Here is a 26,590-nt window from a genome sequence, read left to right as displayed (position 1 = left end):
ATGAAAATATATCTCAAACAAATGAAAGATATACCATAGAGTCCCTTAATGTTCTTTAATCCCAGACTTTCTTTTCATAGTGCCTTCAATGCTGTAGTAAGAAAGACAAAGAAATAGAAACAAAAGAAGTATTGCTAATATTTTGAAATTGTAACTGAGAACTTTTTTCTTTTTTTAAAGAGAATATTAGGCATCAATAGCATTCTCAGTTTGTAGTCAAAAAGGGAAGTAGCAAATGAGAGAGAAAAGCTGGGAATACATTTTGACAGAAATTAAAAAAATACTATAGATTGCTAGTCACTTAGGAAATGGTGCTGGTATGATGCTACAAAACTTTAAACTCTAAACAGAATGTTAAAACATTGCATTCTTTCAAAATGGTTGAAAATGTGAAGGAGGGCATTTTATAAGTACAAAAGCAGGGAATAAGTCATCAGGAAGCTCTTGAAAAGACACCACAGGTGACTGCTGAAAATAGTGGCCACCAAATACCAGCCCAGGAACATCCACTGATCCTTTTCACTTTTCCCCAGAACTCAAAACAGTATCATTTATTCTGAGGTTTTGACCTTTATTCTCCCTTTCCTCATTGGAGAATAGTCTTAAATATTATTTCCTATTTTGAAATGATGCCAATAATAGCTTTTAACAAACAAAATTATATATACATATAATATCCTTACTTGGTAAAAGTTTTAAGAAGTTGTCAATCTTGTGTTTCTCATCCCTTATTTATGCATATAAGTATTTATCTGGTTAAGTTTTACTAGTACAAAAAGGCCCCTTCAGGGCATGTAACCCGAATTATTAGGGTAGCTTGGGTGAACCGTGCCGAAAATATGAACAAATTAGGTAAGGAGGGTGGAATATAGAGCTGGATAAAAATTGTCCTGCATTATTTATCATTGAAAAGCAATGCATTTATCCCATTTCTTGAAGTTACTTAACAACAGCTAAATCTCAGTGAGGACTGTTGATGGCTGTGCCCATCCTTGGAACTGACAAAAGAGGTGATCTTGTCTTAGGCCATTGAGGGCGGAGACCTAAAGGGAAACTTGAGTAAGAGGATCTTTGACAGTGCTATTCTAATGTGGGAAAGTGATTCATTGTTTAGTAGATCCAGACTGCATGTGTATAATGTGTTATGTTAGAACACTCTGGGTTTACTGTTTTGTTTTCTTCATCCAACTTGTAAAAACCACTTGGGGGCATGATTAATTGTTAAATAAATGTTAAAATTAAAGTGAAGAATTTCCATAAATCAACATATTAGCTTTGTATCTGGGCAAGTGACCACACTCTCTGGGCTTTAGTTACCTTGCCTGTAAAATGGGGAGAAATAGTGCTTACTACATAAAATTATTGTAGGATTTAAGAACAGTACTTTTAAAAGTGTATGCAAAGTTGTCAAGCATATGACTAGTGTTTAATAAATATTAGTAACACAGGCTGTCAATAATAATAACAGTAGTGTCACGGGGATATACCAAGATCAGAGAGATAAATTATCAAAATTTCCTAAATTTGCTTAACAGTGCAAATTCTGTTTCATCAACACAAGTCTAAAACATTAAGAATCTGGGAGATAAGCCCTGGGAATCTTTATGCCACGTCATTCTTGTGGCTATTACAGTATGGAAACCACCAGGGCCTTAAGGAGATACTGGTTTACATTTGTTCTATATGTTTATATTTCTTTAAGAAATAGTGGATGCTTAAGGCAATCAGTGATACTGGATTATTAAATCCTGTCCCTGTGAGTCCAGAGGGTAGACATTGTGCTAATTAAGAATAGAAGTACAAAGGGAGACAAGCTCTGACAGAGACATACCGCTAGGGCACAAAAGTTTCTTCTACAGCCAGTAGTAGTTGGTGATTTGAAAAAGAAGGAAGTTAGACACAGTTCTGAAAAGTAAGAAGCTGAGTTCTAAAACAGGATTCTTCTTTGGGCAAAAAGGTACCTGTGCAGGTACCTGGTAATTCCACATATTTTGAGACTTGACTCAAAGACTTTTCCATATTTAATTTTACACATTCTAACTAAATATAATAAACAGACTAAATAACTATGGCATCTGCATTTCAAAAACAGTGGTTTTTTAATTGTACTAAATAATACATCAATGTAATATCAGTGTTAACTAAGCAGAATTTAGAGAGACCAAGACAAACTTCCTTTTTAAAAAAGATCTTTTAAAAAACTGTTCTAATGAGTAAAGAAAACCACAATAATATGGCCACCCTCAAATTTGTTATTTTCCATCCTGGAGACCTCCCAACATGTAAACTTAAAGATCTAAATTTTAAATTGCTTAGGCAAAACTTAGACAGTAACAATATATATTTTACTAGGACATTTTTGTCTCCATAAACACATGCATAATTACATAATCGGTTCTGGACAAACGTCAATCTTTTTTCTAATTGTATAGCAAAACAAGTCTTTACCATTGTATATTGATAATGTTTTTCAAGATTTAAAGAAGTAAACACACTGCATCTATTACATTATATCAAAAGCACATAAACAGTTTCACATGTCATTGGAGAGGTTTATTCTGTCCAATACCTCAAAGAAAAAAAAAAACTCTTTAAAATTTAATTTCAGGAAACATGAGTGTAGAGTAAAACTTTTTACAAAATCTCTACCGAAGTTTCTGTGTAGTAACTGTCCCCTAAAAAGTGACACTTCAGTGCATTGATTCAAGCCCCTTAATTTGTTATTCACATTATAGGTACTTAATAAATGCTCTTAAAATGAATATACAAAAACTATTCTGAGCTATACATCTTTGCTCATTTAAGTTAATATACTAAAGATTGTCATAATTTCTCTGCATAATGTGACTTTTGGATAAATCACTACACTTAAAAAGAAACAGATAAAAGACTTGGATATTAAGGTAATATATGTGATAAAAATAGTAGATGAAGATAAAACTATATGTGTTACAGAATAAAAGATATGAAGTATTCAATTCAAATTTCTACTGTTGAATGATTAAAAATGCCATTTGGCTCACTTTTTAGTTCACTTCCATTATTAGGAAATGTGCTTTTCTTTAGTTCAATAAGGTAATGCCATTGGGGAAGATGATTCCATTTGGGGATAGAATTTTCAATAGCAGTATATCTCGATAGGAAATAATTTATATTTTACTCTATCTAAAGTTATCTTTTCCCCTTTTCCCTTTCGTTGCGCAGGGGATTCTTTCTAAATAGACTATTGAAAAAAATTTTAGATTTTCCATCTATATTTAAATTTCCACTGCCTAAAATCCTATATAACATAAAAGATATTTAATGCTGTTATGAAGAAGTAATAGACCTGCCCAGAGTATCTAAGTGAAAAAGGCTACAAAGAAAATGCTGTCTAGAAAGATCCCAGAGAACCAGTGTTGTTATGTTGACAGTTTTTCTATAATTAACAATACAATTTTCCTGTATAGTCTGAAACTCTATAGCCTAGAACAGTATTAGGGCAAAGGATCTAAAATAGATCAGGACTGTTCACTTAGTTACTAAGGTTAAGTTTATCATCTAACAATGGCAAAAGCTAAAGTCTGATATAAGAACCCATTCTACTCTTTATATTTCACAATGGTAAGTATGTAGTAAACTGAATAACAGCACTTAAAACCTGGACAGGAAACTCAATCATTTAATTTCTCTAAGATTCAGTGTCTGTATCTTTCAAATGGAAAAAATTTGATAATAATAATTCAGAATTGTTATGAGAATAAAAGAAAACAATAAGCACAAGTTTCTTAGCAGAGTGCATGTGGCCAATGGCATGTGTTCAGTAAATATTAAGAGAATATGGACTGATCATCCAATGTTCTGAGTTAAAGAATTCCTCTAGCTATTGTTTTCATTAAGATCTGGATCAGAGGGCACTACATACCTATTAGGAGTTAAGATACTGATATGCACAATAGGAGAAATTAGGAAAATAAAATAATGCCAAAAATCTGCCTGAATATGCTATATTATACCATTACAATTCAAGTAAATATTTTTCAAGTCAGTCTGTTTTACAAAAGCATTCTGTTTACAAGTGATGTGTTTATACCTAAAATACCCATGGCAATGTTTACTGTAGTATGAAAATATTTTAAGCAGTCCTCAAATTAGGAGTAAACTAAATGTGTTTGGATACGTTGATTGTATTTTCTCTTTGTTTGTAAGAAATACAGTGTCAGCTGGCATTTAGATATTAAAATAGAATAATATTTGTCAGAAAGAATTGGAAATTTAACCTAAAGACAATTAAAATCAGAGATGAGAAATAAAAGATACAGAACTATTTCTAAAGGTTACATATAACTTCCATACAAAATGGATAAAAAGACCCCCCAAAAATGCTGCAGAGAGAATATTTAATGGGGTAGGAAGAATTAAGATACACCAGCTTGTGCTGAGTGAAAAAAGGTGGATACAGTTTTTGAACTGTATCCCACAGAAATTATGTAAAATCCAGAAAACACATTAGAATCCATCCTAATGATACAGAGAGCTTGAGCACTCAGTGGAGCTGGGTAAGAAAGACAGCAAACTGCATTCAGAAGTTTGTGCCCTTGGGAAGCAATATTGCATTGGTAAGGGAATGCTAAAATATCATTGGAATTAAAGTGAAATTTGAGCATCTCTATAAGTGGACAGGACTTTTACTAATAGTAGTATGTGCTCTAATAAAAGAAAGTGACTTCTCATGGTAGACTATTGTGAGGGGAAAAAAAATTCAAGAAGAAAAAAGGATCAGTAGAACATAAAGCAGAGAGAAAAGACATACAGACCAGCTGAAAATGAATAATTCTTTTACAACACTGGCTAAGACTTTTTACCAGATGAAAAACTGGTTACTACTATAACTTTACTGCATATAGCTAAAAGCTAAACTTGCTAAATGCATATACTTCCTATTAGTTGGTTCAGTTATTCTTAAGTATTTAGATACCTTTATAAAGCATTTCTTTAAGTATTGGTATGAACAGAGATCTGAATGGGCTGGAACTTTGTTCACTGCATTCTGTCATAATCTAGATACCTGTGACATCAGAGGCACGTCAGAAAATCCTAAGTGTATTTTAATTTTCGTATTATTTGTATATAAAAGGGAACAGTCAGTCACAAGATGCTAAATTAGGCCTTTTAGAAAGTTTGGTAATTTAATTAATTTCTCCTTGTATAAGTTAATACTACTAATATTATTGACCTACAAGTAAAAACTACTATTCACTCATTATCAAAATAGATAATAGATTTATTGAATAAAATTTAAGATGTATAGAATTACGGGTTAAAATGTGTCCTCTGAAGAGCCTGGTTGAAGTCCTGACCCTGTGTGAATGTGGCCTGACTTTATAAAAAAGAATCTTTGCAGACGTAATCAAGTTAAGATGAGGTCATACTGGAGTAGGGCAGGCCCTGCTTGACTGGTGTTTGGAGACAGAGACTCACAGGGAAGACAGAAGATGGAGGCAGAGATTGGAACTATCTTGCCTCTAGCTAAGGAACTCTGGGGGCTACCAGAATTTTGAAGAGGCAAGAAAGGGTCTTGTCCTAGAGGCTTTGGAGAGATTATGGTCCAGCTGACATCTTCACTTTGAACTTCTAACTTCCAGAACTATGGAGAGAATAAATTTCTGTTGTTTGAAGCCATTAAAATATGTGGCAATTTATTACAGCAGCCTTAGGAAGCTAATGCATGTGGTTTCAGAATTAGAAGTAAGAGCTACTATATCTCAATACCAAAATTTGGGGATGGTTTACAAGATAAAATTTTAGACACAGTAGATGCTTTAAAAACATTCTGCCCTTCTTCTATTACTATTTATATATTATTTTCATTTAACATGAAAGTCCAATCAGGACTTTTAAGCAACAGAATTCTATGATAAAAATTTAATGATTCTTCACAGAAAAAGGGTAATATCTACTTTCAAGTCTCACACACACACACACCTCTCCTTAAACTGGTAAACACTTTCCCTACATGGCCCTAAAGAATTGGTGAGATTTTGGGGAAAGGCCTGCTTAAATTTTATATTAGTGTAATGTTTCTGCAGGACAATTGTCAATGAATATTTAAAAAGATGTGACAGCACTTTGCTTATTCATTAATTTAGTAATTTCATTACTTAGGAATTTAGTCTAAAGATATAACCATAGATAGGCATAAAATATATAAATCAGACAATTTGCAAGAATATTCATTGCAGTGCTATTTATCATATGAACTAACTGGAATTATACTAAGTATACTCCATAGTATGAGATTAATTGAATATATTATTTATACGCATACAAATGAAATGTATCAGCATTAATAATAATATAGAAAAACATTTATTGATGTAAACTTTTTTCATAACCTATTTTGCAATTAATAAAATGTACTGTAAAAGAGAATGTATAATATAAACAGAACAGAAGGTTAGGTGTTTATGAACTAAAATAATAAAATAAAGTAATAAATAATAAAATAATAACATTTGTAATATCTGGGAATATATTAATATTGTTTAATTTTATTCTTTTTTACTTTCTAATATGTTCTACATGAGCAAGTGTATCACTTTTAATAGAAAAGACTCTGTATAGATATAAAATTTTGCAACCAAAGAATTAAAGAATCATTGATAAAATGATATGATGCCAATAAATACTATAAAAGTATACTGAACTGTATACATACATAAAATAGTATTGTTGGAGGCAATTGCTGGCAAGAACTGGTTTACATATCATCATGTAAATATCTACACTGTCCCAGTTTAACTATGTTACTGTATCCTTATAATCTCTTCCAAGTTTCCCACAAACTGCCATATCTCCCACAGAAGCTACTGACTTCTGTCATTAAGGGTTAATAAAACCACTGAGAAGATTCTGCATCATTAAATACAGCATTAAATAGAGTGGAGAGTGATAACCGTTAGTTAATACAAGAGAAGACAAAAGTATAATGGGACACGGGACGTAGTCATGAGTAGTTTCTTCCTTTATCTCAATATAAAAAAATGTCCAAAAAGGAAGAGGTAAGGGGGAATTCCAGGAGAACTGACGCCTAAAAGAAAATGCTAAGAAATAAACTATCAAAACACAAAATTTTAATAGTTTATGGTACTTAGTACATCTGTATATGATGACTGCACCTGTCCACACAAAATTTTTAAAATGAATATAAACAGGAAAGCTGGCTTACTCTCTCCTTTCCTTCTTTCCTACTCTCCCTCATTCCTTTTTCTTTTCTAACATTTCATGGGTAGCTACTATATGCCCATTAGTCTAGACACACAAATGTCCTGCAGGAACAAACAGTTCCGTTGTTTCTGACTGACATGTAAAGAATAACTGCACAGAATGCTGTTAAGTGTTACAGAGATATAAATGCACTGCAGCACAAGAGAATGAGGAAGCCAGTCAGAGAAGGCGAAGAAAACAGTTCAAAAGCAATGGATGTAGTCTGAGTTTCTTGGAATAACACAAACAAGCGATGAAGAGGTTTTGCAAACAGGCAAGGACTGTTGAAATGGATGTGAAGGCTACATAAGTGGCGATCTTGAAAGCAGTAACGCTCAAACTATAAAACGGTGAGTATTGCCATTATTCACTTTTAGCCAGGGTCTTCCCAGTTTGTGGAGGAATAAAGTAAATATATAGCCTTTAATTATATTTTTTTCCTGAAATCTTTTTTGACTGCAGTTGTTATCGGTAAAACTAGTACACAATAAAAAAGAAAGCAAAGATGAACTAGAAAATGCATAAAACTATGTTTCACATTTTTATGTACTTTTGAGAGGCACAGACCCTCATGAATTGATTTAGGCACAGTCTACACATGAAGTTATTACTGGATCTCATGCTGGAGTAAAATAGGATGAGGTTTAGCTGTTGGTGACAGAAATCCAACATAACAGTGGCTAACTCAAGAAGTCATTTTATTTCTCTCTCATGAGAAAACAGGTTTCCAGGGCTAATATGGAAGCAAGCATCTTCTTTCATGTTCCTTGCTTCTTTAATACATAAAGTCTACTCTGTGATCTGCAATGGCTCCACTAGCATATTGCAACCAGCCAATAGAAAGGATTAAAAAAAGGGAAGGAGAATGCCACCTTCATTCAAGAACACTGTCCGGAAATTTCATACACCCACTCTATTTATGTACTACTGGCTAAGACATACCTTAGCTGCAAGGGAAAATCTCTTTCATCCCAGTAGCCAATGGTCCAGCTAAAAACAAAGACTCCATTATTGCAGAAGAAGAAGGTGAACAGATGCTGAACATCTAGTTGTCTCTGCTATATGGATTTTGCATATCTATAAGTTTATATCTTTACATTTAGAAATGACATCACCTTGATCCGATTTCTGAGAGTGAAGGAAATGAAACGATTTTATGGCATGAAAAAGGAATCTGTCTCTCTCTGTCCTATCACACCCTTCCCACCTAGGCCCATGTTTTGAGAGCTTTAATCCCCTGGTCTTTTTTATTCCCTTTTTCCATTTCAGTCACTCAACACTTGTATAGATGAGGTAATAATCATAAGAATTATAAGTTGCTTTTTTTCTTTCCTTACATGTGTTTCCTCATAGCCTCTTACTGAAAGCAATTTGTAACAGCCCTTATAGAACCAGTGCTGGAACACCTGTTTCCAATCTCCAATGTATAAAGTACAGCTTCAGTGTAGGCTACACGCATTCATGATTAGAAGCCTCCGTTTAGCTGGTCCTTTCAAGAAAATTCATCAGCTACTGAAAACAGCAAATGATGCAGCTTCATACAAAACACAAACTGCTTTCAATTAGAGTTTTATAAAGTCATCTTCTAGCCTCAGGATTATGACAAAACTGATGGATTTTATTCATCTGTGATCAATACATTAAAAAGATTTTGATTTTCTAAACAATACAGTGGATTTTTTTTTTTTAAACCAAGAACACCTGAGAAGATGGCTCTTTGGCCAGCTGCTTTTTTCTTCCATAGGAGGATGACTCAACAATGTTTTTGTGCTGTATAACCAAATGCAAAAGAAAATCTATCTCACTAACCTTTTCAATCAACTACTTACCTAAATCTAAACTCTGAGAACACTAAAACAGAATGATGAAGACTTCTTAGCCTTTAGAGACATCCCTTTTGTTGTTCTAAAAGTGAGTTATCTTGTAGATTAAAAATCCATTGGAAAAGAACAGAATGTAAGCTTGATTACATACTTACATATATAGAAAAATTCAAAGGAAACAAGAAAAGGAGGAAATGGAGGGAGTAAAAGAAAACAAAAAAATCCCCCTAACCAAAATATGATTGTCTTAGCCACCTGCAAACATTTACCTCAGTTCTCTCATATGAATAATATTTTAACCTATATAATTTATTTTCACATTTCTCTGTAAGTTGTTGCTTTTGGTATTAAAAGGTTTCAACTAGTGCCTTTTTTAGCATCTCTGTGTTATGAAATTCTGTCATATATAGAAAAACAGATTTAAATTAGGCTTTGGGAGTTTGCCATTTCATAAAATTTTCCCTTAGGAGTTTTCAGCTAATTAAACAAATGATTGTAAAATACCCCGAATGTCAACTTTGCTGGCTCTTACCAGGGACAGCTAAAGCCAAATTTCAGGCATCTATCTCCATACAAGCTGGCTTCCTCCCATGCCCTCTCCTCCTGGCACTACAAGTAGTACTATGATAGAAGTGTGTGCAAAGATAAGAGTAAAGTAGTTTAGGCATCAAGGAACTCAAACTTTCATGAAAATACCAAGCAGGTAGGAATAATTTCACTATTCAGATGATATTCAGCAATGGAAATTATTTTTTGCTCATGACAAATTATTTACTTTGTCCAATAAAATAATTTCTTCCATTCTACAATTTTAAAATGATCTTATGATTTAAATTATCCCATGGAGATGTTCCTTCCTCTTCACAAAGTTAATTTGTCCTCCTTGTGTGAAATATTCTTAGAAACCAATCTGTTTTGCCTTCTTTAACTTTTTTTTCTCATCTTTCATTCTCAAAATCCCATGTCGACTAGTGCTGACATGAAGTTCTGAGTGAATTAAGATGAACAGTTAGATGAAGAGGTAGGGAGAACAGAACATTTGAAATAGAATTTCCTTAAGGGTACAGGCTACCCTGATTTAGACTTGAAAATTATCCGAGAATATCTGTTAGGCCTGAGGATATATATGAAGATTTAAGAAACTACATAATTTATATGCAAATACATAAGTGAGCCTCTAGCATATTGGAAAGGCCTGATGGAGGCCAACAATTCTGTTATGCCTAAGGATTTTCATATTTTGAGTTTTCAGTATTTAAAGGTTTGAACCAAGATTTTCATTGTTGTCATGGTTGTTTTTGTTTAGGCAAAATTGGAGAGAGAAAAAGGAGAGGCCCTAGTGAAGAAAGGAAGGGGAGGGGGTGTGGAAAGACGAGCTCATGGCTGCCTTTTAGGGAGAATGTGGAATATTTTGACTTTAAAACTTATCCAGTGTACATTTTAGTTTTACACTGATAAAATACACCTGGAATTTAGTTACTACTCTCCCTTGAGATTAGAGGAAGCTTGAGAAGGAAATCTTTATTAGTCTTGGAATAGATAAAGAGAAGGGAGAAGGGAAGGGAGAATTCTAAAGAAAAAAATCTAAAACAGACAAAAACCGTCTCCTCCTCTTTGGTTGAAGAGGAAATGTTCCCTGAAGTAGCATATTTTGATACACTGTACAGAAGCAGTAGAGATTCTTTTAACACTTTCCTTCCTCCAAATCCAGACGTAAACTCAAGAACCTGGGCTGGTTTCCAAATTATCTGACTCATTCTTTTCGGGAAAAATTCTCATTTTGAGAAGGGACAGCAAGAAAACTAAACAACAACAAATACCTTTACTATAATCTCCCAAAGATCCTAGCACAGTAACTAGCAAAATAAACACTGAAAAAAGAAAAGCAAAAATAGAGAAGTTCAGTAGTGTTTGGTTAGTTAAAAAGATGGAGATACTGATTTCAGAAGAGTGAGTTCAGACTTAGACTCACAAAAGTGTACACTCAAAACGTATTACTACTAGTCACACACAGTTAGAGCTTCCCTCTCCTTATACGTGTTAAAAAATAAAACAACACGCCCAAAATGGAGTGATTATGCTTAAGCCTCAGGTCACTAGAACGAGACTTAATTATAGTTTCAGCTTTCTGAGAAATGGAATCTTAAACCAGGCAATCAGGAATCACCTGATCAGCACCAGCTGGATAATCTACCTGATAGACCCCTCCATCCCCTAAAGGAAAGTAACCTGGCAATAACCAGTCTGCAGTTCTGCCTAATATAACTTCCTTGCTTCAACTCCCTTCTGCCTATAAAAGTCTCTCATTTTGTACAGCTCCTTAGATCTCCTTTCTATCTGCTAGATTGGATGCTGCCCACTTCAAACCAATTTTTGCTCGGAAAAATTCTTAAAATTTTTAATATGCCTCAGTTTATCTTTTAACATGTGTAAATGGGATTTTATATCACTTCAGGTGTCTGTGAAAATTAAATGACACAAACTAGTTACTGGTTAATTCCTCTAAATAAAAAAGGTAGTATCATTCTATGCTATTATATGAGAACCATGCTTTTACAGACAATAATTTTTCATGTGACTTATCTCCAAAACCTGTAACTAAATCAAAAGCAACCAATTAAAAAGAGAACCTGGAAGAATTATGACAATTAAAAAGAAAATTACCATAAGAATACATTTTCCTGTTAATTAATTCAATAATCACAATATAACTACAAACTTTCCAGTTATATAAACACAAAGAGCACCATGGATAGCAACATATTTTAAAACTACTACATACAGCATGATAGTTTAAAATAGTCCAGCATATACCCTCCTCCTTCCTGCCCCACTGCCCCATTACACGCTACCTACCAAGTCTCCTTAACAGAAAATCACCCTGTCAACAAAACCCTTTATGTTAAGTGATTCTGAAGATCATTTTGTATTAGTTTCACTGGCATTCAACTCAGATTTCTTAAAAGATCATCTCTATCTTGTCTAGACACTTAGACATACTAATGAGTTAGTCATAGACACAGTCTTTTTTTTTTATTAAATTGAATGAACCCCCTTATCTCCTCCACGGTAGAATAGAACTAGAGGAAGAAATTAAATGAATCAGCATCTTTACACCTTTTCTTAAAGATCAAAGGCACAGACTTTTCTTTAACTTCCAACCAGAGAAGTTATAGTTTTTCTTGTGATAAACCTCCATTCATTAATATAACAGAATTGGTAATTCTTCAACTTTTCTACTGTAAGACATTGGACACATTTATATGTTAGATACCTATATCTATATTTAACTAAAGTAATTCAATTGTATGTGCTCATATGTAGTTCTAATTTACTTCATATAAACAAAATTTGAAGTTTCAATAGATGAATGGTCCTGAGTTTACCTGCATGACAGTCTTACATTAAATAAGACAAATGCTTACCTACCATGAGAAATCTATAAAAATTTGTTTGTTTCCTTTTTAAAGAGCTAGGTTCAGATTCAAGTAATTTTAAACCACTGTACATATGTACATACACTTAAAATAGCTCTGCATTTTTTAGAAACTGTTCACAAGATTTCTTGTTTTAAACTTGATATTTATCTTTAGATATAATGAGATGCTCAGAGTGATTTATGAAGACATTATTTCCATTTTCCCTTATGATAGAATCCAGCAAGTGTAATTATTACTACATGGCATCACAGAGTGGTTTATATTTAGCTACAGCTTGGGGTCTGGGTAATGTGACCCATGGTACTGAGAATTTGATGAGAAACAAATTTTATCAACAACAGACAACTCAGTTCTAAAGCTTACTCCTAACTGCTTATAGTACATTGTAACAAATAGAATTCAATACACTTTAATTTTAAAATTATAATGCAATGTCATTCTCCCAACCCCCATCTCTGGGAAATAACTATTAATGGTAACAGTGTGTGATCTGTTCTTCCTAGAAGGCTATCATGATTGTTATTTTTAAAAATTGTTTCCTAAGAGGTACTAGTATTTTGCTACTTTTATCATATTTTTTACTGACTATAAAATATGTGGTTACTGTTTGTAATCTTTTCCAGAGTCCCAGCCCTAGTGCTTAATAGCTGCATAACCCGGGATGAGTTACCTCATCTGCTCTAAGTCTCAGTTCCTAATTTCTATAATGAGGATAAAGAGACCCACCTTCCCAAGTTTTCATAAGAATTAGAAATAACCTATGTGAAGTACAAGTGTACCAGGCTTAAAGCTGCCATCCAGTCAGTGGTGACCGTTCTTGTTCTTATTTTATTTGCTAATAGCATTTCTAAAGATATTTCCTAAGTGTTGGATTTCAATTTGTTTCTATTATTCAGTATTACTCCTACAGTTACAGCTGGATAGAACTGAGTAAAGTCATATTTTAAATTACATGTTTATAAAGGCAAAGATTTCACATGACAGAATAAATGGAAATCACTTACTAATTTTTTCTTAATCGAGAACACATCAAAAAGTTCCAGAGAAGTAAATCTGTTTCATGATAAATACAGTAATTTAAAAAGGAAATCTTAATAACTACTATAATAAGCATTCATGAATAATACTTTTATTCAAGGAAAAATATTAGCATAAGGAAGACATTTGGGTTTTACATGTCTTCTGATTTGAAATTATGGGTACTTCAGATTCATATAGTTTTAAAATGCATAATGTCCTGAATTTCACACATTCAAATTTGATTGGTAAAATGAACAAGAGACTATAACATTTCATATCAATCATTTAACACTGTCTATTCTGAATCACATAATAAAAAAAGAAAGAAAACTCTCCAGTGGATTTTATAAAGGAAACAATGCACTTAAATTGTTTCCACTTGGCCTTTAGAACTCTATGACTCCAAGGTTTCAATTATTTGCATGGCAAAGATAATTCAGCAGTACATACAATAATGGGTTTACATAGTTTGATAGGAACCGAGTTATAGAATATTTTTCTCAGAGATCATAGAATTTTGGAGCTTTAACGTAGTGAGTAGTTTTTCTAGTTTGGAAAATGAAAAGAGATTAAGTCATAATCTTTGTGAAAATATAAAAAGGAATAAAATCAGTTAAAGTGTGAATTCTCAAAAAATTATGTCATTTTTCTTTAGATTAACTATTTTTCAATCAATTTTTACAAACAAATCTAATTATTTTCCCCAAATTCCCAGCAGTTTAATGGCTCTGATTTAATAATGGTTCTAATTATACCCAAGAGGGAAAAGAGAGCTGCTTACATTTTGGAATTATTCCCTTTCTTGCTGACTGAAAGCAATTTACATTTTGCTGCCCCACAGCCTAAAATAGATGCTGTACCTTAAACTTTTCCGTTAAAGTCAATAAAAGTTTATCAAATGACTGGTGTTCAAGGTAAGATCTGTACATATCATTTATAGTCTTCATTGTGATAGTTTCTCTTTTCTTGTTAAACACTTAAAAGCGTTGTTCATATTATTTTCTTGAGTTAAGCCCATTTCAGTATGTATGAAGACTAAAGCTACTTATTAAAATGGATTTTAAAGATTGTAATTATAGCTAGAAACAAAAAGGCAAAGTGTTCACTTCTGCACGTTTTTTATATAGAATAAACCAAGCACCCTTGTAAAAATTATGCTCGTTATTCTACATAAAATTGCAGGGTAGCTCGTATTTTTCCTACCACTTATACATCATGATACATGCTTCTATTCTCAATTAGTCTTGGCATAACCAGCAAAAATAAAATAAATTTGAGGATACAGATACAAATAAATGCATTTTTTCCTTTTAATTTCCAGATGGTCATGTCTCTTAATGGTTTTCATTTTGCACACAAAAACATTCAAGATCTTGCCTGAAGACACTGCAGGAAATATATTTAGCTCTACACAAACATGATGATCAGAAAGGTGAAAAAAACAATGATTTTGTACAGTCAAATGACTATAAAACCAAGTTTTCCAATAAGGTTCCATATGATCTAGATTTTTGATACACTGGATCCAATGAAGCTGTGAGAAAAATACATATGAGACGACGGGGGAAAAAAAAGTAAATGAACAGAGGTCCCTGCCAAGTACCAGTCTATTGGTTTAAAATAGGTGCTCAGCAAAACATGGAAACAGCCTAAATGTCCATCAATAGGTGACTGGATAAAGAAGATGTGGTATATTTATACAATGGAATGCTACTCAGCCATAAAAACCGACAACATAACGCCATTTGCAGCAATATGGATGCTCCTGGAGAATGTCATTATAAGTGAAGTAAGCCAGAAAGAGAAAGAAAAATACCATATGAGATCACTCCTATGTGTAATCTAAAAAACAAAAACAGAAACAAACAAACAAAAAAAACAAAGCGTAAATACAAAACAGAAATAGACTCATAGACCTAGAATACAAACTTGTGGTTGCCAAGGGGGCGGAGGGTGGGAAGGGATAGATGGGATTTCAAAAATGTAGAATAGATAAACAAGATTATACTGCATAGCACAGGGAAATATACACAAAATCTTATGGTAGCTCACAGAGAAAAAAATGTGACAATGAACATATATATGTTCATGTATAACTGAAAAATTGTGCTGAACACTGGAATTTGACACAATATTGTGAAATGATTATAAATCAATAAAAAAATGTTTAAAAAAAGAAATACTAAAAAAAGATTATAAAACTATAAATTCAAACTAAGAAAAACTGCAATAAAATTAGTAGCTTAATACATTTTCAGCACAGTATGTCAAAAAACAAAGAGAACACTGTAAAAACTAAACTAAACTAAACTAAACTTAATGAAACTAAACTAAACTAAACTAAAATAAAATAGGTGCTCAGGTCTAGTCAGCTGTCTAGTGCTGGGACTGACTCAGGGCTCTCCTATGTGAAGCTTACTCTGCAGGTTTTAGAACTTTTTTGCCAGCCAGCTAAGCCTTGCTGCCAGCTTCCTCGTGATTCTGGTTACACTCGCCCAAGGGTCATCTGGAAAAGACAGCAGTCTTGATCAGTTCATTTGGGAAGCTTGCATCCCTGAAGAGTCTCAGCCAGAATCATTTGAAGTCATTTTATCATGAGTTTTCACCAAATAAACCTTAACAATATTATTTGGTTTGGTGGTTAAAAGATCATCTTATACAGCCTGGGTCCCTTAATGAGCTTTTTAGTTGTTCAAGTCTGTGGAATATTCTATGGACTAATATGTCTACTGACCACTGGAATCTTTAGAGAGTGGAAATCTGAGGCAGCTATGTCCACGCCAATTAGAAATGTGTAATTGTAGTAAGCCTTTGCAATTGCATTCTTTCACACCACCAGAGCTTGTTAATTCTTTAAGATATTAGAATTAAATATCCCCCACTTAGCATCTTCCACTTATTTGTCCTTGATGACATATTTCAGTTGTGGAAGACATCCCTTCCAAAATGCATAGTTTCTTTAACTTTAAAACTTTAATGAAAAAGCTAATAATCTACAGCCACCTTGTTTCCTATCTCAGTGCTACCGCTCATCGCACTGAAAGCTGGAACTGGGTGGAAGGCAGGCAGGTTCATAATATTATGTTCCAGGTGGAACCTTCTTTTTGGCAGCTCCAGCCTTTCAAATTGCAAAAGGTAATTGTTACAAGGTGTTGGTACTAATGTAGATTCATCTCATACCATCCAACTTTGTCATCAGTTTGTTAGTATATTCCTTTCTGTACCACTCATTTTTTTCCGAATCTGGAAGGTCCAATAATTATACTTATCGCTTAATAGTCTTTACAATTTCTTTTCCCATTTACTGGGTCCTACCATCTCCCCATTTCTAAGGTCCTCAGTGGACAGCAGTTGAGACATCTCTCAAAGAACTTTTTCATAGACAGTAACTTCAATCAGGAGTATTCATAAGCACTGAAGCTCTTTCTGAAAGTGATCCTGAAAACATTTCTTATGTATTTTCTTAAGTCCAAAGAAGAGGGCTGGAGGGTTCTGCAGATGTCAGTAGGAACATCAATCCTAAACAAGTAAAAAGTACTAATTTCCTGGCTCTTATTTCCCTGAGCAATGCTCTCACAAACCTAAGCTTCTCTTTTTACTGTTTCTTGTTAATAGATCCTTCTGGTAGTGCCACAGTTGATTATATATTTTGTCTACATGGTCTAATGGAAGTTTATTATTGCTGTTGCTGTGGTAAAAATATATATAGGATAAAATTTACCCTCAATGAACTTTTAGATGCATAGTATAGTATTAACTGTATGCAAATTGTTGTATCATTGTAGATCTCTAGGGAAAACTTTCATTTTTCCTAAGAGCATTGTCACTTCTTTAACAAAATCAAACTAAAGTTCATAAGTAAAGAAAACTGAAGAATTGTACCATTATTTTAAACAGATATACACATTAACATATGGAATTTTATATCACGTGTGATTCTCATTTACACTTTACAAATTTCATAAATATAAACAATACATATATTCTAAAATCCCAAAAGGATATCAAATTAATTCTATGTGTTTAAAAAGGGGGCTGGTATTGGAAGAAGGAAATTTACAGTAAAAGTGACATGAATGGACCATTCATTTGCATGGCCACTAATTCTGTAGGGCAACTGATCATAAATTAAATGCCTGACAGTCAGTAATAGATGATTATATCTGACATAATGAAGTTATAATGAAGGTGTTCGCACACTGCTTGACTATTAAGTGCCCATTTATTGTCCCAGCACCAGGTGTGATAGTGATAGGCTATACAAATCATCCAGAAGAAATGTCAAAATTTGCTCCTTTGCTGATAAAGTACCACACATGTTTATTAATATAGCAGCTTGTCTTAGAACTGGCCCATCTGCTCATTCAAAACAATTCTTTTTCCTATAAATATTTCAGTGTTAAGAGTATGACCACTAGTAATAGTTTTAGAGTAATAGGAATGGAAAGAGACGAGGAGAAAAAGGAAAATAACAAGAGCTTAAATAAAATACTATGCTTTCTTTTACCTTCGATACATTTAACAGAAGAAGGGGCGGGGAGATAGCTTTTACTGTGGCATTTGCCTTAGATCAGTGCTTCCTGAGTGTAGGCCACCAGACGGGGTCCAGGTTTCAGCTGTTGCTGGTGCAAGGTGGGAAATGGCAAATTTCATCAATATTTTCAAAGTACACATTTCAGTAAAGTGTAAAACAAAGTACTCAACTAAGAAATTCTCCAGAGCATTAATTCATATGTATTTAAACTTACCAGAAAATATTTTAGCTGAGTAGATTTTATAAAGAAAAATATACTACCAATTTTTTGGGGGGGTTGGTTTCAAAATTCTGAGGATTTTCTTCTAAAAACCCATGTTCTTTGAGATATTAACATCACATTCTTATATAACAGGAAAAAACAACTGAAGAAAATTTGAATGTGTATCTTTTTTTTTTTCAACTTCAAAAAATCAGAAGTATAAGGCTAAGGCATTTTCCATCTGGTATTCCAGGTTTTATGCACTTGCAGTGCAGCCTGTATGCTCTGTGTTCTGTCTTCAAGAATGTTTTTTTCTAACAAAAAAACAAGTATGCCCTGAGGTGCCCTCTCAAATGAGCACATGCATTTGAAATGAAGAAGTACAAATGTTCAAAGAGTGAAACAAAGGAAAGGCACGGACCATTTGGTGAGCAGCGGTGGTTTTTACTCTGTAGCCTTGGCTTCATTTATTCATTCATTAAAACCTAAATAAAGTCTGGCAGGCATGCCTTTCAGGTCCCAGGAAAGAACTTTATCAGACTCAGTATCACATAAATCCACAAGTCATACTCTTCTAAATAAATTACATCTTGGGATAACTAACCACCTGGTGACCAAAGGGCCAATTCAATTACTTGTAAAAGGCTAAAGGTCTCAGACACCTCTGAAATTATTTTTCACATCTCCCACAGACTGAAAGGAAATGATTTCCAATCATATTTCATGTTACATGTATTTTCAAAGGCTTAATAATGGTTGAGCATGAACTTCTCTTGTCTTCCAGGACAGTATCAATATTTACCCAAATTATCAAAATAGAGACCAAGGAATTATCTTTTTTTTCTCTCAATAGATCCAACCAATCACCATGCCGAATTAAGCTTTAACTGCAATGTCCATGAATCCATCAAGTCTTCTTTACTCCCACTGCTACTGTATTTAAGTTTGTGTTCTCAAGAATCTTTCTTGAAATAGCCTACCACCAATTCTCTTTGCTCCCAATCCATCCTAAGCACTGGAGTCAACATTTCTATGTAAAAAAGTGTAAGTATTAATGCCTTCTGTCCTCAAAGTCCTTTGTGGTTTCTATAGGATAACTGACTTGCTAGGTTTAGTACACAAACATCTCAGCAACAAGCTCTTTTTCCAGCTTCTTTCTTCCCAGTTCGCACCGTATCAACCGTGGGCACTGAAAACTTTCCCAGTTCCAAAGGCAACGCAGACTAACCTGATCAATAGAGTAACAGCTTAGCAATCAACAGCCAAGAAGAGTCTAAGACTATTCTTCTTCTTTAACAGAATCGGTATACAGTGTGCCCAGCAAGCACACAGCAAACACAGTGTTTTCACTGGTTATCTGATAGCAGCTAATGCCCTTCTTCCCTTGGGGACTGTAACCCCCCCGGGCATTTGTTGGAATCCAGGCATGTGTTCCCTCAGGTACTGCTTCTAAAGGGCTCAGCATCTAGTCCCACAGCAATCTGAATTTGGCAGTTTCCAAATTCGTCTGCTACTTCTGGATCAGAGAAGTCATACATTACCCAAAGGCCAGTAATGTGGAAAGTGGAAGGGAAAGAAGGAAAGAGAATCTTCGGAAAATTTAAGTGGCAGGAGGGCATTCTCTAATGAAATTTAAATAAAGGCCACACCAGTATGACTGAAGTTACCTCTTTCTATGCCATTTTCCACTCTGTAGCTATAGCCATCTTTTAAAAGTCAAAATCAGATCATGTAGTGTTAGGTAGTTAGATAAGTGGGGGCACTGGGCAGACTGGTGGAGGATGGTCCAGAAGATGGTGTTATACCCACCTCCAGGATAAAGGGACTTTACTTCTTCTAAATGAGTGCCAGCAAGAAGCCAGTTAGAACCCAACAGTCATGACTGTGCGGTAGCAGAAAGGACTTAACCAGACATGACCCAATGCTCATCGTATTATAATTAACATTGTGGTTTAGCCCCACCCACCATGAGTTTTCCCATGTACAGAATGGGTAACGACACGCGCAAAAGGGGAGAAACATGACTAAGCATTCCAGGGTCAAGAGCCATCAATCAATCAAGAGACAAATTCATACTGTATAGCACAGGGAACTATATTCAATATCTAGTAGTAACTTATAGTGAAAAAATATGAAAACAAATATACACATGTTCCTGTATGACTGAAGTATTGTGCTGTACACTAGAAATTGACACATTGTAAACCAACTATACTTCAATAAATACATATATATTTTAAAAAAAGAGAGAGAGAGAGAGAGACCATCTCTAAGTGAGGTTTATAAGAGAAGGGGAGACAGAAACCCCCGTTTTATTTCCCTTGGGTCAGCCCGCCTCCCGTTCCTGGACGTGTACTTCTCCTTTTTTAAATACATCTTTTAAAGTCTTTCACTACACAGTGCACTGTCTCCCGACTGTAAACTCATCTTTTGGGTATGACAAGAACTAGGGTCTTTACCTGCTGGGGTAACAGCAGTACTCGATGTAAAAATTCTTCAGGGATCCTCACAGCTCTTAAGATAATACCCAAAATCCTTTTATGGCCTACAAGGCTGACAAAGATTCTTTGCTAGACCAAACTTTAATTAGACTCCTGAACCTCCTTTCAGGTCCATCTGTGCATGTCCTTGTAACATCCAGTTTTAGCAAGGACCCTGCTACGTCAGTGTAACCAGAATCCCTCACCCTCAATATCTGATCTCCGTACCTGGTCTGATTCCTCACCTTCCACCGTTTCCTTGGTGATGTCTGACCACCCTGGCTAGACTTCAGCAAGAATCCTATCGACTTGGCTCCAATCCCCCTCACTCTAATGTTTCCTTTTAGTAATTTTACATTCAGTGACCTCTGCCCTGTTCCTTGGCTATAAATTTCCACTGGTTTGGGCTGTATTTGGAGTTGAGCCCCTTTTATACTGAGGTCTTTATTCCTCTACTGCAATATGTCTGAACAACAACAACAAAAATCTCTTTTTACCACTTTAACTACTGTCCAGCTCTGGTTTTTCCTTAAAAAGGCCCTGCATGATGAATCCTGCCTAAATACTCCACCTCTATCTCCAGTCCTGCCTCTCACTATGTTTCAGAATTATTATGTCCACTTACGTGTTAATTTTTTTATTCATTTATTATTTTTCTCACCTGTCTGGAGCGTATGTTTCATGAGAAGTCTTGACAGACTTGTAAAATGCACAGTTTCATCAATACCTGGCACAGGTTAGGTCCTAATCCATATCTGCTTAGTGAACAAATGAATCAACACACCATGACTTTTGTACGTCAGGGCCTTTGATTATACTATCCTTCAATTTTAATCTTGGTTAACTCACTTTCATTCTTCACTGTTCAGCTCAATAGTCACCACTCTAGAGTGGTTTTCCTTGACCATCCACCTTACGTATCTCCTTTATACCTCTAATCATCGCCTATTCATAATCTTGATTGTTCAACCTATACCTGATCTATTGTTCACCTCCTCCACTCCTAGGTAAAGTCCAGCTTTTCTCTCTTGTGCATCATGTATTGCCCGTCACCTGTAGAGTAAGCTTGGCATATGGTAAGCACTCACTATATTATAGTTACATTAAAATTAATTTGACATAAATTCTACTATATATATTCAAAAAGAATTTGAGGGAGGATTTCATTTTCCATTTTCCAATGAGCTGATGACCTAGAGTGACTAGGGTTGCTGAGATATGTTCCCTTGGTTCTAAGCCTCCCTACATCACTCATCACTAAGTACCTCCATGTCCAGAGAGGTTTGGGGTATTTCTTATTCATATTTTCTAATATTGAGGAATAAACCATTACTGTAAAAACTCTATTTTATAGATAATTTTGAGGGCTCTTCAAGGTGGGTTTTGTTATTTGTTTTTTCAGCTTTACCCCCTAACTTCAGAATCTAACCCATGCACAAAATGCAACTGTACATAAAATATTTGTTGAACATTGAATGAAAGTTACTCTTTCAGGAGAGCACAAAGAAAAGCTGTGGTATAATCTTATTGTCTGATACATGTTCACGATTTTTAAATATACAGACATTCACAAGGAAAATATCATTATTTTAAACATGAAACAGTATCATAATTAAGCCAACAGGATTTAAGGAGGTTGAAAACATTGCAAACTCTCTTGAGGACTCATTTTCTTGATCTTATGTATGAGCTACACTGAGTTTTAGACTAGAGCAATAGAGTGTTGCTGCTAAATTATACTACACAATATTTGTATAGCATTCCATAGGGTCTGAAGCACATCCACATATAGTAGCATATTTGGGATTTAATAATTAAACAATCTTGGGAAAGAGGTTGTTGCTGTGGCTATGGGATTTGTCCATGATCATATAGTTAGCAATTTCAGGTTACTAGGATTAAATCCAAGGATTAGAACTGAAGCTGCATACCTCCTTGTGATTCTATCCCAGAGAATCTGATGCCAAACTTAATAGGAGAACCTAGTTTCAGTGAGGGAAGTTGTTTTTTCGCTCGTCTCCTAAGAACTAGAAATAATTGCTGGACCCAGAGCTATAACTAACAAAGAGAAAAGTGCTTCTTAGTATTGAGGGAGCCAAGTGCTTTTTAGAAGGCAATGCTGTTTGGCGTATTATGGGATGGACAATACTCAAAGTCAGCGCTTCCCATACAGAAGCATATGCCTTTTAAAGCTAAGGAAACAAGATCCTCACTCTCCTCATTCTTGTGATAGTGATGTGTAGGAGGATGTTTTATCTGTAATAGTCTCAACTCCTTCCATCCACGTATAAAAGATGAATCTAGAGAAAAGAGATCTTATCTAATCTCAGGCAATTGACTCTAAAAGATACTTTGAATACTGAGGATTTACTGTACATTTTATTTTTATCATACCTATCTTCTAAATCTATTGTCAAGTAAGAATTATATTAAAGAAGGTACTACTCCTGAGTGGTGTATGTGTGTGTGTATGCATGTGTTGTGTGGGCGCATCAAAAAATCGGAACCTTGCAGCTGTGGGCATTCAGCAGGTGGGGATGCAGGTGACAGTTATATTTGGAGGTCAAGTTGACTCCTTTTTCACCCCATCTCAGGCTCTGGTGGTGGCCTGACACACAGCTATAAGCCAGCTGTCTGCTCCTGGCAGTAAGGCAATTATTTTGAGTATACAGGTAGAAAAATAACTTTCTGGTGATTCTATAAATAATAACCATTTTGCAGAGAAAATACTGAAAAACACAAAAACAGAACATTTTATCACAAATAAAGTATAAAAAATTTAGTACATTAATTTATATACAATTTGTGAAACATTGTAAGAATGTCTGACTTACTTTTTTGTGGTATGATTTTAGGTATCTCTTTTGTGAAAAACCGTTAAGACATTTTATGAAAAAAGTAAAAGGTAACAGAATGGTAGTAGAACAAAGATATCCTATTTTTATAAAAAAAGACAATAGACACACAAAACATTTGTCACTGGGCAATATGTACATAAGTGTTCACACTGCTTGTGCCATATTGTGTTCTTGAGATGAATAATGGAAACAGTGAGGAATTAAAAAGCATACTATACTCCGGATGGTCATATGCCCCATCCTTTGCTGGTAATGTTTCATTACTAATTACTTGCTATAGGAGGGAGTTTTGGAAATTAAGTCACAGTTTCTTTTGTACAAATGAAAAACTGCCAGACCAGATTTTATAGATGCTTGGGTTTGAATCCTGGCTCCAATACTTTACACTTGCCTGAACTTTATGAAGTTAAAAAAAACTCTCGATGTCTTAGTTTTTTCATTCACAAGTTATCAAAATAACACTAACTTATTCATGGGATTCAAGAAATTAATGAAATAATTCATGTCAAGTGCTTAACAGCTCGGCACAAATCTTAAGTATAAATAGTAAGTGTTCATATCATGTCAACTCAAAAAGGTGGTAATTATTGAAATATCCCGAAGAATGTTATGATTGGCTGTCTTTGGGGACTGGGAGACAGGGAATCATATAGGTAATTTTTAGTTTGAACATATGATTTAAAGTTAATTTGAATAATCAATGCTAGCTATTATTCTTGTTATTATTATTATTGACTAGCAATATCTCACTGTAAAAAAGTAGTGGCATTTAGAAAATACTAAATGTTTTCTCCCTGAACAAGTTAAAGCAGCTATGCTCCCATTTGTCTGAGTGAGACTAAAACCAAAATAAGACAAAGAGGAGTACTGGAATCTAAGGCAGCAATCTGTGGAGAGCTGGGCCAGTGAGCAGTCTTAGGAGGGGACACAGAGAGCTTGGCGGTGGAGAGCTGTACGGAGGTGTGAAGTACAGAGAACTGAGCTCTGGTCACAGCTTCTTAGAGACATCCTAATCCTGGAGACATCCCTATTCCCTGAATAACAGCTCCACGGAGGAACCATCCTACTCTAGTCAAGGATCATTTTCACTGGATCTGCCATCAAGCACACCGAATCTGAAGGTGACTGTTCAGGTTACAACAGTATCACGCTTCTATTTAATACCTTTTGAATTTTAAGAATATCTTTCCATCAGCCAGTAGGGAAGCAGAATTCAGACAAGCTCTCTTCTCATTCAGGCTCACTGAGAGATCACCAAGACAAGCCCATTAGGAACCTAATGTGATAAAGTACCACATCACACTACTCTCTGGAATAATTATTCTCAACACATGAATTTTATATTCCACAAGGGGCCTGCAGGAATGTACTAAATTATTTCAAATAATAAATGTTGGCTTTTAAACAATAATTTATATTTCTAAAGTATGTTACAACTTACAAAATCTTCATGCATATTCCTAACAATACTGAATAAAAAGTACATTTTACTATCAAGTTTAGAATTTAGCTTCAACTAAATTCAACCCAAATTCAATTATTACTATATAGTATTATAGTAGTATGCTTGATGCTAGAAATGGAATAATGATAAGGAAGTCTGAATGAAAAAAGTGGTAAGATTCTTATAAGACTAAAGGAGATAATGTGTATAAAATATTTTTTCCTGTGTCTGACACAAGATAAATACTTAATGAATGGGAGTGGTGTTTACCATTAATAATAACAAGCTATACACTAAGCTTCTATCTTGTAGGTGTTCAGAGTATTTTAAACAGAGCAAAACAATGTTTGGCACTTGCAAGTGTAGGAAAAGGGTGTTTAACATGGTCAAAGCACTCTGTTATATGCAAGTTTAATTTTTGTCACCACGGGTTAAGAGTGGATAAAGATACAGAATTATGTTCCACCACATGATATCTGCTAACTAACTAGGTAAGTTAGAAAAACACCACCATAGCATATTAAACAATAAGCTTGGAGACTCCTCAATAAGAATGCCAGGCATCTTGCTCCTATTTCATTTTAATCAATTTAAAATGTTTTTATATTTCACTAAATAATATTGTGTGTCAATGTCTAAAATTTGTGATGCTAAATCTTTGGCTATAGCCTATTTTTAATACAGATGCCCCAGGCAGGATCATGTTTATTTTGATCTTAAAAAAAATATTTTTGGTGTGTAGATTGCTGAATATAATTCAGTTTGCACACAGAATAACGCCTGGCATTATTCTAGTTCACTGATTATCTGCCATTGGAATCATGTTTATATTACTCGTTTTATTATAGGAAAAACAGCTTAAAAAATAGATGCAGTTTTTCAAATGTGCCCAAATATTTTAGCTTTTTCTTGGAGTAGAAACTGTAACTGTCAACAATTAGCAAATGTACAAATTAGTGTTTAGTATTAGATTTCTGATCAAATTATAAGACCTTACCTAAAAGAAGATTATACAAAATACTGTACAAAATAAATACACTATAGTTTTCATCAGCTTTATTATGAGTGATTTTCCATATTGGAAGGTGAAGTATATCTGATAACTGTCAAATTTTTATTTAGCAGAATATTCAAAATATCATCCTTAGCAATATAAATGGAGGACATTTTTCAGAAGTTAATGTCTTTCCTTGGTTACTGACAGGAACTTATCTAAATTCCTAGTGATGGGAAGAATTCACAGGTAGTGCTCTATCACTGGCTGCTGAGGCTGTCAACAAAGTGTATAGAAAAACAATGAAATGAAACAAAACCAAGACAAAACAGAGTTTCAACTGAAGATATGCCCTTGACTGATATATCTGCATTTAAATATTCACCTCTGCTTAGGGTTCCGATTCAGCTTCCAAAACAAATCCCACCCAAACACCTTCATTGAGTCATTCTGCCTGTAATACAGACATGATTCCTGGGTAGGGTATTTTGTGAGAAATTAGGAAGCAAAATATAAGTTGGGGAGAAAGGATCCTTGGTGAGGACACGTG

At 34.3% G+C, this 26,590-nt stretch overlaps 1 protein-coding gene across 9 annotated transcripts in view; it reads right to left on the bottom strand.

Moving 5' to 3' along the window:
• ADGRL3 (adhesion G protein-coupled receptor L3) overlaps positions 1-26,590 on the bottom strand; it is a 730,953-nt gene that overhangs the window by 184,967 nt on the left and 519,396 nt on the right. The gene's annotated exons all lie outside the window — the stretch shown is intronic.

Source organism: Vicugna pacos, chromosome 2, assembly GCF_048564905.1.
Source record: "Vicugna pacos chromosome 2, VicPac4, whole genome shotgun sequence".
Lineage (NCBI taxonomy): Eukaryota > Metazoa > Chordata > Mammalia > Artiodactyla > Camelidae > Vicugna > Vicugna pacos.
The sequence above is the reverse complement of the archived record's forward strand: the minus strand, read 5'-3'. Positions and strand labels throughout refer to the sequence as shown.